Below are 13,074 nucleotides of genomic sequence, written 5' to 3'. Positions count from 1 at the left end.
GGGTTAAGGAGACTCCTATCTCTTCCATTCCCAAAGACAAAATAATCACTAAACAGGCTTACTCCCAGAAATTATCAGCCTACATTTAGCATCATTTCTTTAATTGGAACCAGATGCCTTGGGGTAAATTCCTAACTCCCTCTATGTCCTTCTTCTGCTGGAGACTCTGGCATTCCTTACTGCCTGCAGATGATATTTTAAAGATGAAAGGGCTGATAGGGCTTTCAATTTTCCCACTTTGCTGTGCTGCTGAAGAAACCTTGGATCACCTATTTTTCTCATGTGCTCTCTCTCAAGAAATTTGGTCTGGCTTAATCAAGCTCCTAAATATCAATAGTCAGAATGTAAGCTGGATTAAATTCTCTTCTAGTTGGACAGATTGGCATAACAACAACCTTTGGGTGATACTATGTATTGTGGCATGGTTCATATGGATGTACTGAAACCACAACAAATTTAATGAGAAGTTGTCAGGGTCTACATCTGTGATTATGAATTGTATCTCTTACATTCAGAAATTGATCACGTTTCATCACTTACCTAATATTTAAAGCACTAGACTCCAGGAAACAATACTTCTCTTCTTCAATCTTTCAAACTAATCTTTTGGAGTCCCCCTTACTGGTTGGTTGAAAGTCAACACTGATGGCAGCTTCTCAAAGGGTCATGCTGGTATTGGGGGAATCTTCAGGAACTCTCATGGTTCTCCCACTATATATTTCACTGCTCCTGCTGTGGCAAAGGATGCTTTGGAGGCTGAATTCATAGCTATCTACTGGGCCATCAAAATTGCTTCTTACTGCCATATGGGTCCTTTGATTATAAAAACAAATTCTACCAATTGCATTAAAATCCTCCTTCATGATGAAACCCCCCCTTGGAATATAACCAGATGGAACAATCTCTTAGCTGCCCTACTACCTAGATACATGATCAATATCAATCACATTCCTAGAGAAGGTAATAGTCCAGCTCATTGGCTTGCCTCCCAGGATAAAAACACTGAACAAATTTTTGTTGGGCTGTCACTTACACCTGAATTAAAATTCCTGCTAAATGGAGATAATTTGGCACTCCCCTATATCAAATGTATGTAACTGATACGGGAAGTAGACCCTTGGGGGAAGGTTTTGATGTGTGTAATTGCAGCTTATGTGCCCACACAGATACATGTGCTACATTATGTGTTCCCCTTTTTCTTTCTTTTTTTATTTTATGCTTTTTGGGAGGGTAATTAACTCTCCAACCCTAGTAATTCCCTCTTTGGTATTTTAACTTGTAAGGATCCTTGTTGCTCTTTTCCTAAAAAAAAAAAAAATATATATGCCTTGAAAGTACTAAACTTTTAGGTGGAGGAACGAGAAGACTCGACAGATACCCCTTTACAGTTTACAATACTTGTGATTCCTGCATTTTTCCTTACTGCACTTTTCACTTATAAACTTGCATGCTAAATAACGAAGTCACCCTGCATGTCAAAACTAAAACCTTTAAGACAGCCACAAAACTGAAACCAAAATAAAAAATAAAATCAATCAAGCTAAAATTCACCCCATAATATTCAAAGTATAAGACAACTCAAAATTTAATCACAAACTTCACAAAACAACAATTGCAACTAAATTAAGACGTCTCTATTAGATGATCGGGAATCCCTCGGAGGAGGTAACCTACGGTTGCTAACGAGATTTCTTACTATTTTAATGAAAATATATAATTCATTAAGTTGAGTTTAGTAAATCAATTCAGACTAAGTGAATCCGAAAAAAAATAGTAGTACTAGAATGAGGGAACCATAGCTTCCTAACCGGTGTCGCTCTAATCAACTTTAATATGCCCCATAATATTTAAGGAACCATAACCATAAGGACATTTTATTTGACATCATGACCTGACACACTAGAAAACGTGACTTCAAAAACATGATTTTTTTATCATCTCTTCAATTGACATTTCTAAAACTAAAACCTGCTACTTCATCGAGGAGCTTGGAGCTTTCTTGTGGGCAGCATTCTACAACAACGATCTACAATAACAAGAGGATCTACAATAACATAACTTATCTTTAGAATTAAACAACAATCCATAACTTATCTTTAGAATTAAACAACAATCCATAGAACTTTAAGGTTATTTTATTATGCAACTTATCTTTAGGCCTTTGTATGGTTATGTTATACAATATAAACCCTAAATCGTCTTAGGATTCTGAGGTTGTCGTTCTTTATATCCTAAATCCTCACATCTTCCAAGCTATTAGGGTGATCATTTTACATGAATGTAAACCCTAAATAATAAATCTGGTAGTATGAAATATTTTATAATTCTAATCTCAAAACTGAAAGCCAAACAGTATGTTAGTTTGGGAAGTCATTGAGCTTCTCCTTAGAATCTCTAGCATCCCCTAGTTCTTCCTTTTTTGGATTAAAAAAAGGTTCTAAATTTGAGTCATTCCCCGTTCACACCGCTTTATCCGATATTGTTGAAAAGTCCTATTTCTTTTAACTCCATGAAGAAAATATCCCCTTATTTTTATCAAGTGTTTTCATAGGCGACTTTGGTTATCTAGGATGTAATTAACTATAGGGGCTTGCCCTTATAGGAAGCATTTCTAAACCCAGCTTAATATAAACTCTACTTAACCCTTCATATTAAGTAGGGGAACTTGTTGGCTTTTAATAAGAATGTTTTCGCATACTTAATGGATGTCATACAATCTTTAGTTTATTTAACCAAGCCATACCAGTAATTTATGTTTTTATACTTCGGGATGAATGCATTACTCGCGGTATTAGGCTTGTTTATTTAAACTACTAGGGATATGAGATCGGTCTTGTTTTGTATTTTCTAAAATCCAAAAATATTATTTTTCCAAATTGTACATATTAAATTAAAACGGGTGTTGGGATATCCATCCTAACAGCCGATAACTTCACAACTCCTCAACCTTTGAGTGCTGACAAGTTCATTTTCTCACCTTCTTCATTTTGATCCAAATTTGATCCTTTTTCACTCCTTTCACCATATTTCTTCCATTTAGTTGTACTTGAAAGAAGAACACAAATACCTTCCATTAAAGCTCAATATCTTCAAAAATAGGTTTAAAGATGTGTACATAAAAGCTATATATTTTAGGTATATCAAAATCCCCCAAACTTAAATTGTTTCTTGTCATCAAGTACACTCCAATATTTTAAAAATAAAATAAGAAGATTATACAAATGAGTTTCCATAAGATATTCTAAAATTTTTTTCTTGAGATTTAGTGGTCAAATTTAGAAAAATCTTTAGTAAATGATACCAACTTAGAGTTTTAAAATTTTTAATGTGAAAAAGTCTGAAAATATGAGTTCATATCTAGTTCAAAGATACTTGTAGATTTACAAAATATAGGGTTAAGGCATTCTATCTCCCCCACTTACAATTTTCTTAAGAATAATTTTACTTACTATATTATATCCTTAAAATTAAGAGTTTCTCAAGTGTTATACTTTAAAAATATAATATGTTGAACCAATTTTTGATTAGACACTAATCCTCAAGCTTCTCCTCCATTTTTCACACACTATACTTCACCTTCTTTCTTTTTCTTTGAACTCATATTTTTTTTTTATCTTAGGTGAGGATTAATTTTTCTAGATAGGTTTTTAATAATTTTGAATTCAACTCTTCTTTTTCTAAAGCAAAGGATTGATATATATCCTTTACATAAAATATAATAATAATTTTGAATTTTTTTTAATAAAATAAAGTTAAGTATTGAAAATAAAAGTCTAATCATACTACATTTTTCAAAAATACAACTTCTCTTAATAAAGATAGTTACACAATATTTATCATTTTTACACTAAAAACTTTTAACTTTAAATTTTTCTTCATCACTATACGTTTCAACTAAGTTTTCTTACTCATTTCTATAATCAAGATTTTACTTCCATAATATAACTTCATACCCATAATAAATTTTTCCATTCAAAATCAAAATTATTCGTAGCACATTTGAGAACAAATAAAATTCAAGTTTTGAAAATTGTTTTTCATTCCCCAAACATAAATTTTTAATAAGACAAAACATTTTAGCATAATATATATATAGGAAGAAATGAAAACTAAAAATAACATGCTTACAAGAATTTTCATATCTTAAATATACAAGTACAAAAATTTAAAACAGGAGTAAAAATAAATTGATTAAAATTTAACTTAATTTTAACTTATATGAGATTCAACAGACTTCTATGCAGTGGAGGTTAACTTAAAAGCAAAGAAACAAAAACTAACCTAACTTCATAACTACAACATAAGGAAAATATATGGTAGTAAATTGAAAGTTTAAATATGAAATTCTTCAGTGAAAGTTGGCAATATTCTAAACCATCTTAATATCTCTGGAATAAGTTCTTCACAAACCAACAAAATACAACTAAATAACAATGTTCACACAATTACTGCCACAAAAACAAAACATAACTACTCATAAAAACACAAATAAATTTTTAAACATCACAACAATATCCAACAAAATAAATAACAACACATTTAACAACAATAGTCCAAACAACTACAACAAACAATAACATAAAGAAGAGTTGCAGTCCAAACAGCTACAACACACAAAATTTTGATACAATTTAAAAAATAAAATATTCAAATCAATCCTTTTCCTTCTCATCATCATTATCATCATCATCATCTTCCCAAAAATTTGAGGCTCATAGTGAGGGTAATGTGGATATGAAGGAGTTACCACACATTGATCACCCCTGATAAGGCGTTCCAAAGATGTGTGATATTATTCTTCATTATAACTATGTCTCTTCATGTAAGTATCAATATGTCCTATTTAGTTCTCTAAATTCAATGCCTTATCTGAAGTGAAGTTGATGTTATCTATCATCCTCTGCAATAATTGTGACCGCGAATTAGGACTAGTTGACGGACCTTGTGATGTAGATGCTTGTGAAGTAGAAGCACGAGCTGTAGAAGCACCAAAAACTCTTGAAAATCCTCCTCTCCAGCTAAATATAGAATGCTCTGAATAAGTTTCACATTGGAAATCATAATAGACTATAGTGGCTGCAGAATCTCCTCCAAATTATCAAATCTTACACCAGCCTGCTCACATAAAGAAAAGATTAAGGATGTGAATACCAATCCTGCAGTAGTGGTAGCTCTGATAGAACTAGTGATCGCTTGATAGATTAAGGATGGTTTATCAATCAAATTTGACTGTTCAACACAATAGTTCATAAGGGCTATTTTTCTTGTAACTTCACTCAGATGATTTGTAGGGAGTAGACGAGCTGAATAAAAATAATGCCACGCTTTTGTCGTGGCATCAAGCATTGACACAGAAAAATTCACTCTCCTATTAGTCATTATTTTCTACAATCCTATTCCCACAGTAAATGAAGAGATAATCTCATCTAACTCTCCTCAGTAAGATTATAATTTAAATAAATAACACAAAAAACTTGTAGGCAACTAGTAAAAATGAATTGATTACCTCTGGGAAAAAAACTACTAATTTCCCTCTCACCTTAACCTGATCTTCCTTTGCCTCAGGGGGATTAGTGTAAAACTCTTTAAATACAGAAATCACCACTACGTCTGAAAAACTCAAGAACGTTCCCTCCGCTAGTGAACTATCAAATCTTCCACAGCTCTGCCCAAATTTTTATAACACTGCTCATGAATCAACTTTCTCGACTTCATCGCTTCTGCATATCGTTCCTGAGCTGTTAAAATGAAAAGTTTGCATGAATCAAAAGTAGACTTCCCCTTGCTCCACTTCATTTTTAGTATGATTTTCTAAAAAATTACATAAAATTCATAATAAATCATAAAGTCTAAATTACTAAACGTTTGAAAGCTTAAACTATCATTTCCATATATTTTTAATAGATTTCTCTTAAGTTTACATCATGTATAGTAATTTTTGAATAATTCCACAATGTACTCCATGTATATGATGAAAATAAAAAATTTATACATAGAAGTGAAGCTCTCACCTTGAGAAGATGAAATCTATTGAATTTGGCTCAATTCCACTGATAAATCTTCAACTTTAGAGGTGTCATAAGTCCAAAATTATGAACGCCAGTAGAAGAAGATGATGGTCGAGGGTAGAAATGGTGACTTTTTGTTCAATTTTCACTTTTAACCGTTCCCGAACCAGTTTAATTTAATCGACACTTAAGTGCAACAAGTTCAACGCTTAGGCACCTACCTCTCAGTTAACCTGCACTTAAGTGTGGGGTTTTGGCGCTTAAGCGCCAATGCACAAATTTGGATATTTTTTATTTTTAAGTTAAATGCACATCTTGCCTAAGTCACCCGCCACTAAATGGTTTTATAAAGCTTAATAACTATTTTCTTCCTCTTCTATTCTCCTCTTTCTCAAAATTCAAAAATTTTCACAATTTTGATTCAACAATAATTAACACATAATTTTTCACACAAACAAACACTTTCATTAATTTTTCAAAATAAATACAAACACAATCTACACATTTTCTTCAATTCAAAGATTCTTGGATGAGTTACCTCATAAATACTTCAATTCAAATACAAAATAAACTTAACTTCAAAACACATAAAATTAAAAAACACTAAATACAAACAAACAAACTAGACTCTTGAAATTAATTCTACTCTCCTTCCGGTGGATTACATCCTCGCCTTTCACTTCTTTCTTTTGGGGCATTGAAAAGATAGATTTGATAGAATGGATTGTGGCGAAGAACTCTCATTGAGTCTTCTTCAATCCACTTATTTTTCAAATACATCGTCTTGTCCCGCTTCTTCTATTTGACTTTTATGGCTGAGTTGCATTTTGATTTACCTTTCGATATGCTCCAAGTGTGTGTTAGTCTCATTCACTTTTGCTTCAGTTGAAGCCATGTTGGCCACAATCTTTGCTATCTTCTTCGCTATTCCTTCTATATTAATGTCTAGGAATCCATTGTATAACTCTTGCGCACTTTGACTCACAAAATTCTTCTTAATGGCTTTTCTTTCTTCTTCATTTCAATCTCCCAAGAAGAAATTTTTGCAAGTTCTCTCACACTTTTTCTCTTCACTTAGACTTTAGGATAAAAAATTTTGAAGTGGGGATAATAATTCTCTTCATTCCCATGCAATTTATAGGCCTTGATGAAGCGTATACCCACTACTCACGTTCACAAACCATTAAATCACATTTAAAGCCACTAAACCACATTTAATGCTTCTAGAATATTAATTCTACAAGTATTTTTTTAACTACCGCGCCTAAGCACCGCATGTTGGCGCTTAAGAGTCGGTGCTTATTTTAGTACATATTTGCTTAATGTCCAAATATGCATTCTAACTCATCTAAGTCATCAATTAAGGTCTTAGAATTCTAACAATTTCATTATATATTCAAAAATAATACAACATTTTTCTTAATGAAACACAACAACATATCATTTAAAACAAATACACACGCATTCTGATAACAATGGGTTGCCTCCCATAAAGCACTTGGTATTACTCATCAGCCTAACTTAATTAGTGCTTATTCTGGTTTACCCAAAAACATTAGATCATTTAATTTAAGTTGACTTGCTAAAAAATAGAGTTTCAGTCTATGACCACTCACTTTGAATATTTTCTCACTTTTAGGATCTTTGATATCCACAACTCCATAAGGATAAACTTTTATCACAACAAATGGGCCCATCCACCTGGACGTAATTTTTTCTGAAAATAATCTTAATCTTGCTTTATGTACCAAAACTTGTTGCCCTGGCTTTTAGTAAGAATCCTTCGGTCATGCCACATCTTCATCTTTTCCTTATAAATCCTAGCACTCTCATAAGATTCGTTGCTTATCTCTTCAAGCTCATTTAATTGTAGTAGTCTTTTCTCACAAAAATCTTTTAAATTATAAGTGAATTTCTTAATAGCCCAATATGCTTTATGTTCAAGTTCAACAGGTAAATGACAAGCTTTCCCATTTATTAGCCTATATAGGGGCATTCCTATAGAAGTTTTATATGCAGTCCTATACACCTACAATGCATAATCAAGTTTGATCGACCAACCCATTTTTGTTGGATTCACATATTTTTCCAAAATTCTTTTAATTTCATGATTGGATATTTCAGCCGAACCACTTAACTATGGATGATAAATAGTAGAAATTTGATGGTTGATATGATATTTCTTTATTAATTTCTCCACTATTGCATTCCTAAAATGACTTCCCCCGTCAGTTATGATTACTCTCAGCATCCCAATTCTACAAAATATGTTTGTTCTTAAAAACTTTATAACATTTTGAGCACCACGTTGAGGTAAAGCAACAATATCTATCCATTTAGATAAATAGTATACTGCTACAAATATCTATAATTTTTTGAAAGATGGTATAAATGGTTTCATGAAATCTAATCTCCAAACATCAAATATCTCGACATCCAACATATAATTTAGGCGCATCTCATTTTTATAGAAATATTGCCTACAAGTTGACATCGATCACAAGTTTTGATATAAGAATTTTCATTACCTAAACTTTGGATGACTTTTACTTGCTCTTTATTCTGGTCTTTGGATTTACCTATGTATTACTAGGAAGTGTTCCTTGGGATCTATTGCTTAATGAATTTGCTATTGGCCCAATTGATTCTCAATATTTCTAATTGCAGCTTATTGACTTTGTAACTGATTTCCCATTTGTAACACCACTTCTTCTATATGAAACTTTTTTCCCTTAACTATGGATTACTATTAAAAAGCTAGAGGATAAGTAGGTTTATAATTATCATGACTTTGTTTCTTCCAGTTCCCCAATGGGTTTACTTGGTTGTTCCCCCAATGTTGATTATGACCGGCTGAATTATTTTTATTCCAGTTAAAGTTAGGATGATTTTTCCATCCAGGGATATAATAGTTTGAATATTGATTATTTGGCTTATTATTTATGACATTCAAAGTTTCTAATGATGGTTGAGAATCTACCATTTGGCCTAATGAATTCTCTTGAAACACGAAAATTGGTTGAGAAAAACTCATTCCAAATTGGACTAACTTCCTTGAAATTGTAGCAACTTGATTTGCTAGCATTGCAAAGGCATAAGATTCATAAATATTGGCTACTTTCTTAGACTTTACCCTCTTAGAATGCCATTGAAAATTATTAGTAGCCATCTTTTCAATTAAAACATATCTGTCATGAAATGGTTTTGACATCATTGAACCACCAGTCCACCAGTAGTGGCATCGCAGTAGTGGCATCGATAATAGATCTAAGTGATCCAACTAATCCATTATAAAATGTTTGAATTATTAACCAATCTGGTACAGTATGGTGTAGGAACTTTTTCAAGAGTTCTTTAAATTGTTCCCACACTTCATGAAGAGATTCCCATTCAACTGACAAAAAGATGTAATATCATTTCTAAGCTTCGCTATTTTTATGGTGGAATATATTTAGAAAGGAATTTCTATGCTAAATCACCCCAAGTTCTAATTGCTTAAGGTGCTAACAAATTTAATCATATCTTAGACTTATCCCTAGTGAGAATGTTTAGTGAAGTAATTAAAGTCTTTTAAAATTATATATAAAATTGTACTGTGCCAAACTAGAGCAATCCTATTCTTTACCCCCTTTCAAGTGCATAAAGAACACTGACCAATGCAGAGTTTGGTCTCTAATTTTGTGGTTAGGTTGGGAGGATACCTTCTCTCATTCTAGAGCTCCCACTTCTCCCTCGCCTTAGGGCTAACAAGCTCGCATTGGTTTCCAATCAAGTGGAACAAATTGAGTATTTTAATCTGTCACCTTAAATTCTCCAATTTTACGTACAATAAGTTATATTTCCATATTTGTTTGCATTTAACCACATGGATAACATCCTCACCCATAGAAGTGAATGTGGCTCTCACCATGTTGTAGAAATCAAAGTTCTAATCATATGTTCCTCAACACATTTTAAGATTTTAATTGGCCAAATTGAAAAGTAAATGAAGATCAGAGTTTGAATCATCACAATTGATTGACATTTAAAACTGTATAAAATAATTTCAATTCTTCATAAAACCAAATCTCATTGTCAATAAAAGGATAAAGAAGACTACTCAGAATTCATGAGAAGGATACAACAAAACACAGATTTTATATATAAAAACCATTTTAATAAACATAGAAAGAAAAGAACACAACTTATCTCACACTCCTCAAGCAAATCCCTAGAAGTTCCTTTTAAGCACTTTCTCTATTTACTATCGCACTCAATGTTGAATCTCTCTAAAAATTAAATTTCTAATAAGACAACACTAAGACATTCACAATGTACTCCATTTCATAAAACTCTCTATCTCACTAACAAACTACAATGAATTCTTACATAGAACTATCTAATCACTTTCTTCTTCACTATGAATGAGAAAAGTGAGAAGAAGGCCTAAATAAAATCATACAACTCCTTACTTCCTACTTTCTAAAAGTATCCTAAGTCTTCTATATCTCTTCCCCTTTTTAATTCAACCCAAGTCCGGTTTTTTATAGTTTTCCAGAAGGTTCTTTTATGTCTCTTCAAAATGTGTCCATATTCAATGAATCTTCCAAGTGTTACCTCATTTCAAGAGCATTTCAATGTATTTTTGTGCGCATTAACTCTAATCCACGTTTTAACCAAGATTTGCTTTAAACACCCCTTTAAAATTCATCTAAAATTCCTTGAATTTTCATCAATAAAAACCTGGTGCGTAAGCCCAAGGTCTTTGCAGCTTAGGCATGACCTTCTTTGTCTTCTGCCACTTAAGCTTCTATCCTGGGTGCTTAGGCACCACAGTTCATTTTCACGCCTTCTTCCTTTTTGCTCCAAATTTGATCCTTTTTCACTTCTTTCATCATATTTCTTCCATTTAATTGTACCTAAAAGAAAAACATACAAATACATTATATTAAAGTGTAATATCCTAAAAGATAGGTATATAAATGTGTACATAAATGTTATATATTGAAAGCAAAAAAGATAAAGACTATAAGTAGGCTCTTGTCAAAGTTGTGTCAGTCACCAAATTAGGAAGAAGATATTTGATTTAATCTAACTATTATTTTAGAAAATAATATTTTAATTTTTGAAAGCACGGGACCAAACCAATCCTATATAGACAACAATTTAAGTAAACGAACTCAACACCTCAAATGATGAATTTACCCCTAGGAATAGACACATCACTTGCTAATGAGAGTCGAATAAGTAAACTAAAGAATTCATGACATCTATTTTAGTTTGCAAACCTTTATGTTGACTAAAAAATTCCCCTATCTAATATAAAAGATTAGATAGGGTTTATATTACGCTGGGTTCTAATGTTTTCTATAAAGGCAAGCTTCTATAGTTAATTAAATATTAAATGATTTCATGATTTAGATAAAAAATTATTGTCTTCAAGAATTTCAGAGGATAGGATTTTTCAAAGATCAGACCAAGGAGTGTCAAACGGGAAAGGCTCAAATTTGGAACATTGTTATGGAATCCAAATCGAGAAAACTAGGTGTTGTCACTTATCTTGAGGAGAACCTCAATGAATTCCCAAGCTATCCTATGGTTTAGTTTCAATTTTGAAAAGGAAATTATTGAATGTTTCATTCTACAAATTATTATTTACGACTTACATTTACATGACATAATCATGCAAATAGCCTAGAAGATAGTAGTGTTTATCTCGTATCGAATGAAAACCTTGAAATCATAAAATGAGTTGGGGTTTAAATTATACAACATAATTGTGCAAAGGCGTAAAGATAAAGTGACGATTTAAGTTGCACTAGGCAAAAAAACTCTAAATCCTATGGGTTATGTTGTTCAAGTCTAAGAAAGATTTGTTGTTGTAGATCCACTTGCGGTTGTAGAATGTTGCCCTTAAACTTTGCTTGAAGAGCCTCTTCATAGTAGCAGTTGTAAAGTCTAAATGCTCAAAGGTTTAAATGACAATTTTAGTTCAATCATAATGGGGTGGGGGGGTTAAAGTAGATTAGAGTGCCACTTATAAGGATCCCACAGTTCCCTCATTCTGGAACCACTCTTTACTTTTGAATTTACTTAGCTTAAATGAGTTGTTAAGCTCCTTTAAACTTGGGTGATCTCGTTAGTAATCGTGGGTTACCTCATTTGAGGGACTCTATCAGCACTATTTTAGTTAAGGGAGTTGCTCGTTGGAAGCTGTCGGTAGCCAGAATCGAAACCCCCATCACCCGCTTTGGAAAGGCATTTAATTTACAAATATGTATAAGTTTTAGATAAAAATATGAAATCAAAATGATCCCATATATTTTATAGTTTAAATGAAAGACAACTATACCTCAAGGCTTGTATCTTTCCCAAAAGATAAACACAAGACTTGAGGGTGAGAACCTTTCAAATTAACTAAGAAATATATGTCATCCATTTGGTCTGCGAAAACCATTTTATATATAAGCCGACAAGTTCCCCTATTCAATATAAAGAGTTAAATAGGGTTTATATTAAGCTTGGTTCAGAAAAGCTTTCTGTAAGGGTAAGCCCTAGAGGTAATTCATCTCAAATAACCAAAGTCACCTAAGAAAACTCTCTATAAAAAATCAGAGAATATTATCTTCAAAGTGGTCAAAAGGATAAGATTTTTTAGCAGGATTGGACAAAGAGGTGTGAAAGGGGAATGACTAAAATTTGGAACATTTATCATAGAATCCAGAAGAGGAAGACATAGGTGATATCATAGATCCGAAGGAGAACCTTGGTGACTTCCCAAGCTATCTTAAGGTTTGGCTTCAGTTTTGAAAAGAAATATTTAAATGTTTCATCCTGCCAATTTTAATAATCAGGGCTTATATTTGTGTGAAACGATCACACAAATAGCTTGGAAGATGTGAGGATTTAGGTCGTGACAAACAACAACCTCAGAATCTTAAGACGAGTTAGAGCTTATGTTGTATAACAAAGCTATACAAAAAGCCTAAGGATGAGTTGAGGACCTCGAAATTCTATGAATTGTTTAATTCTAAGGAAAGAATTGCTGTTGTAGATCCTCTTGTTGATGAAGATGGTCGCGCTGCTT

Source organism: Phalaenopsis equestris, unplaced genomic scaffold (genome assembly GCF_001263595.1).
Source record: "Phalaenopsis equestris unplaced genomic scaffold, ASM126359v1 Scaffold218034, whole genome shotgun sequence".
Taxonomy (NCBI): Eukaryota; Viridiplantae; Streptophyta; class Magnoliopsida; order Asparagales; family Orchidaceae; genus Phalaenopsis; species Phalaenopsis equestris.
Note: the sequence above shows the minus strand (reverse complement) of the source record.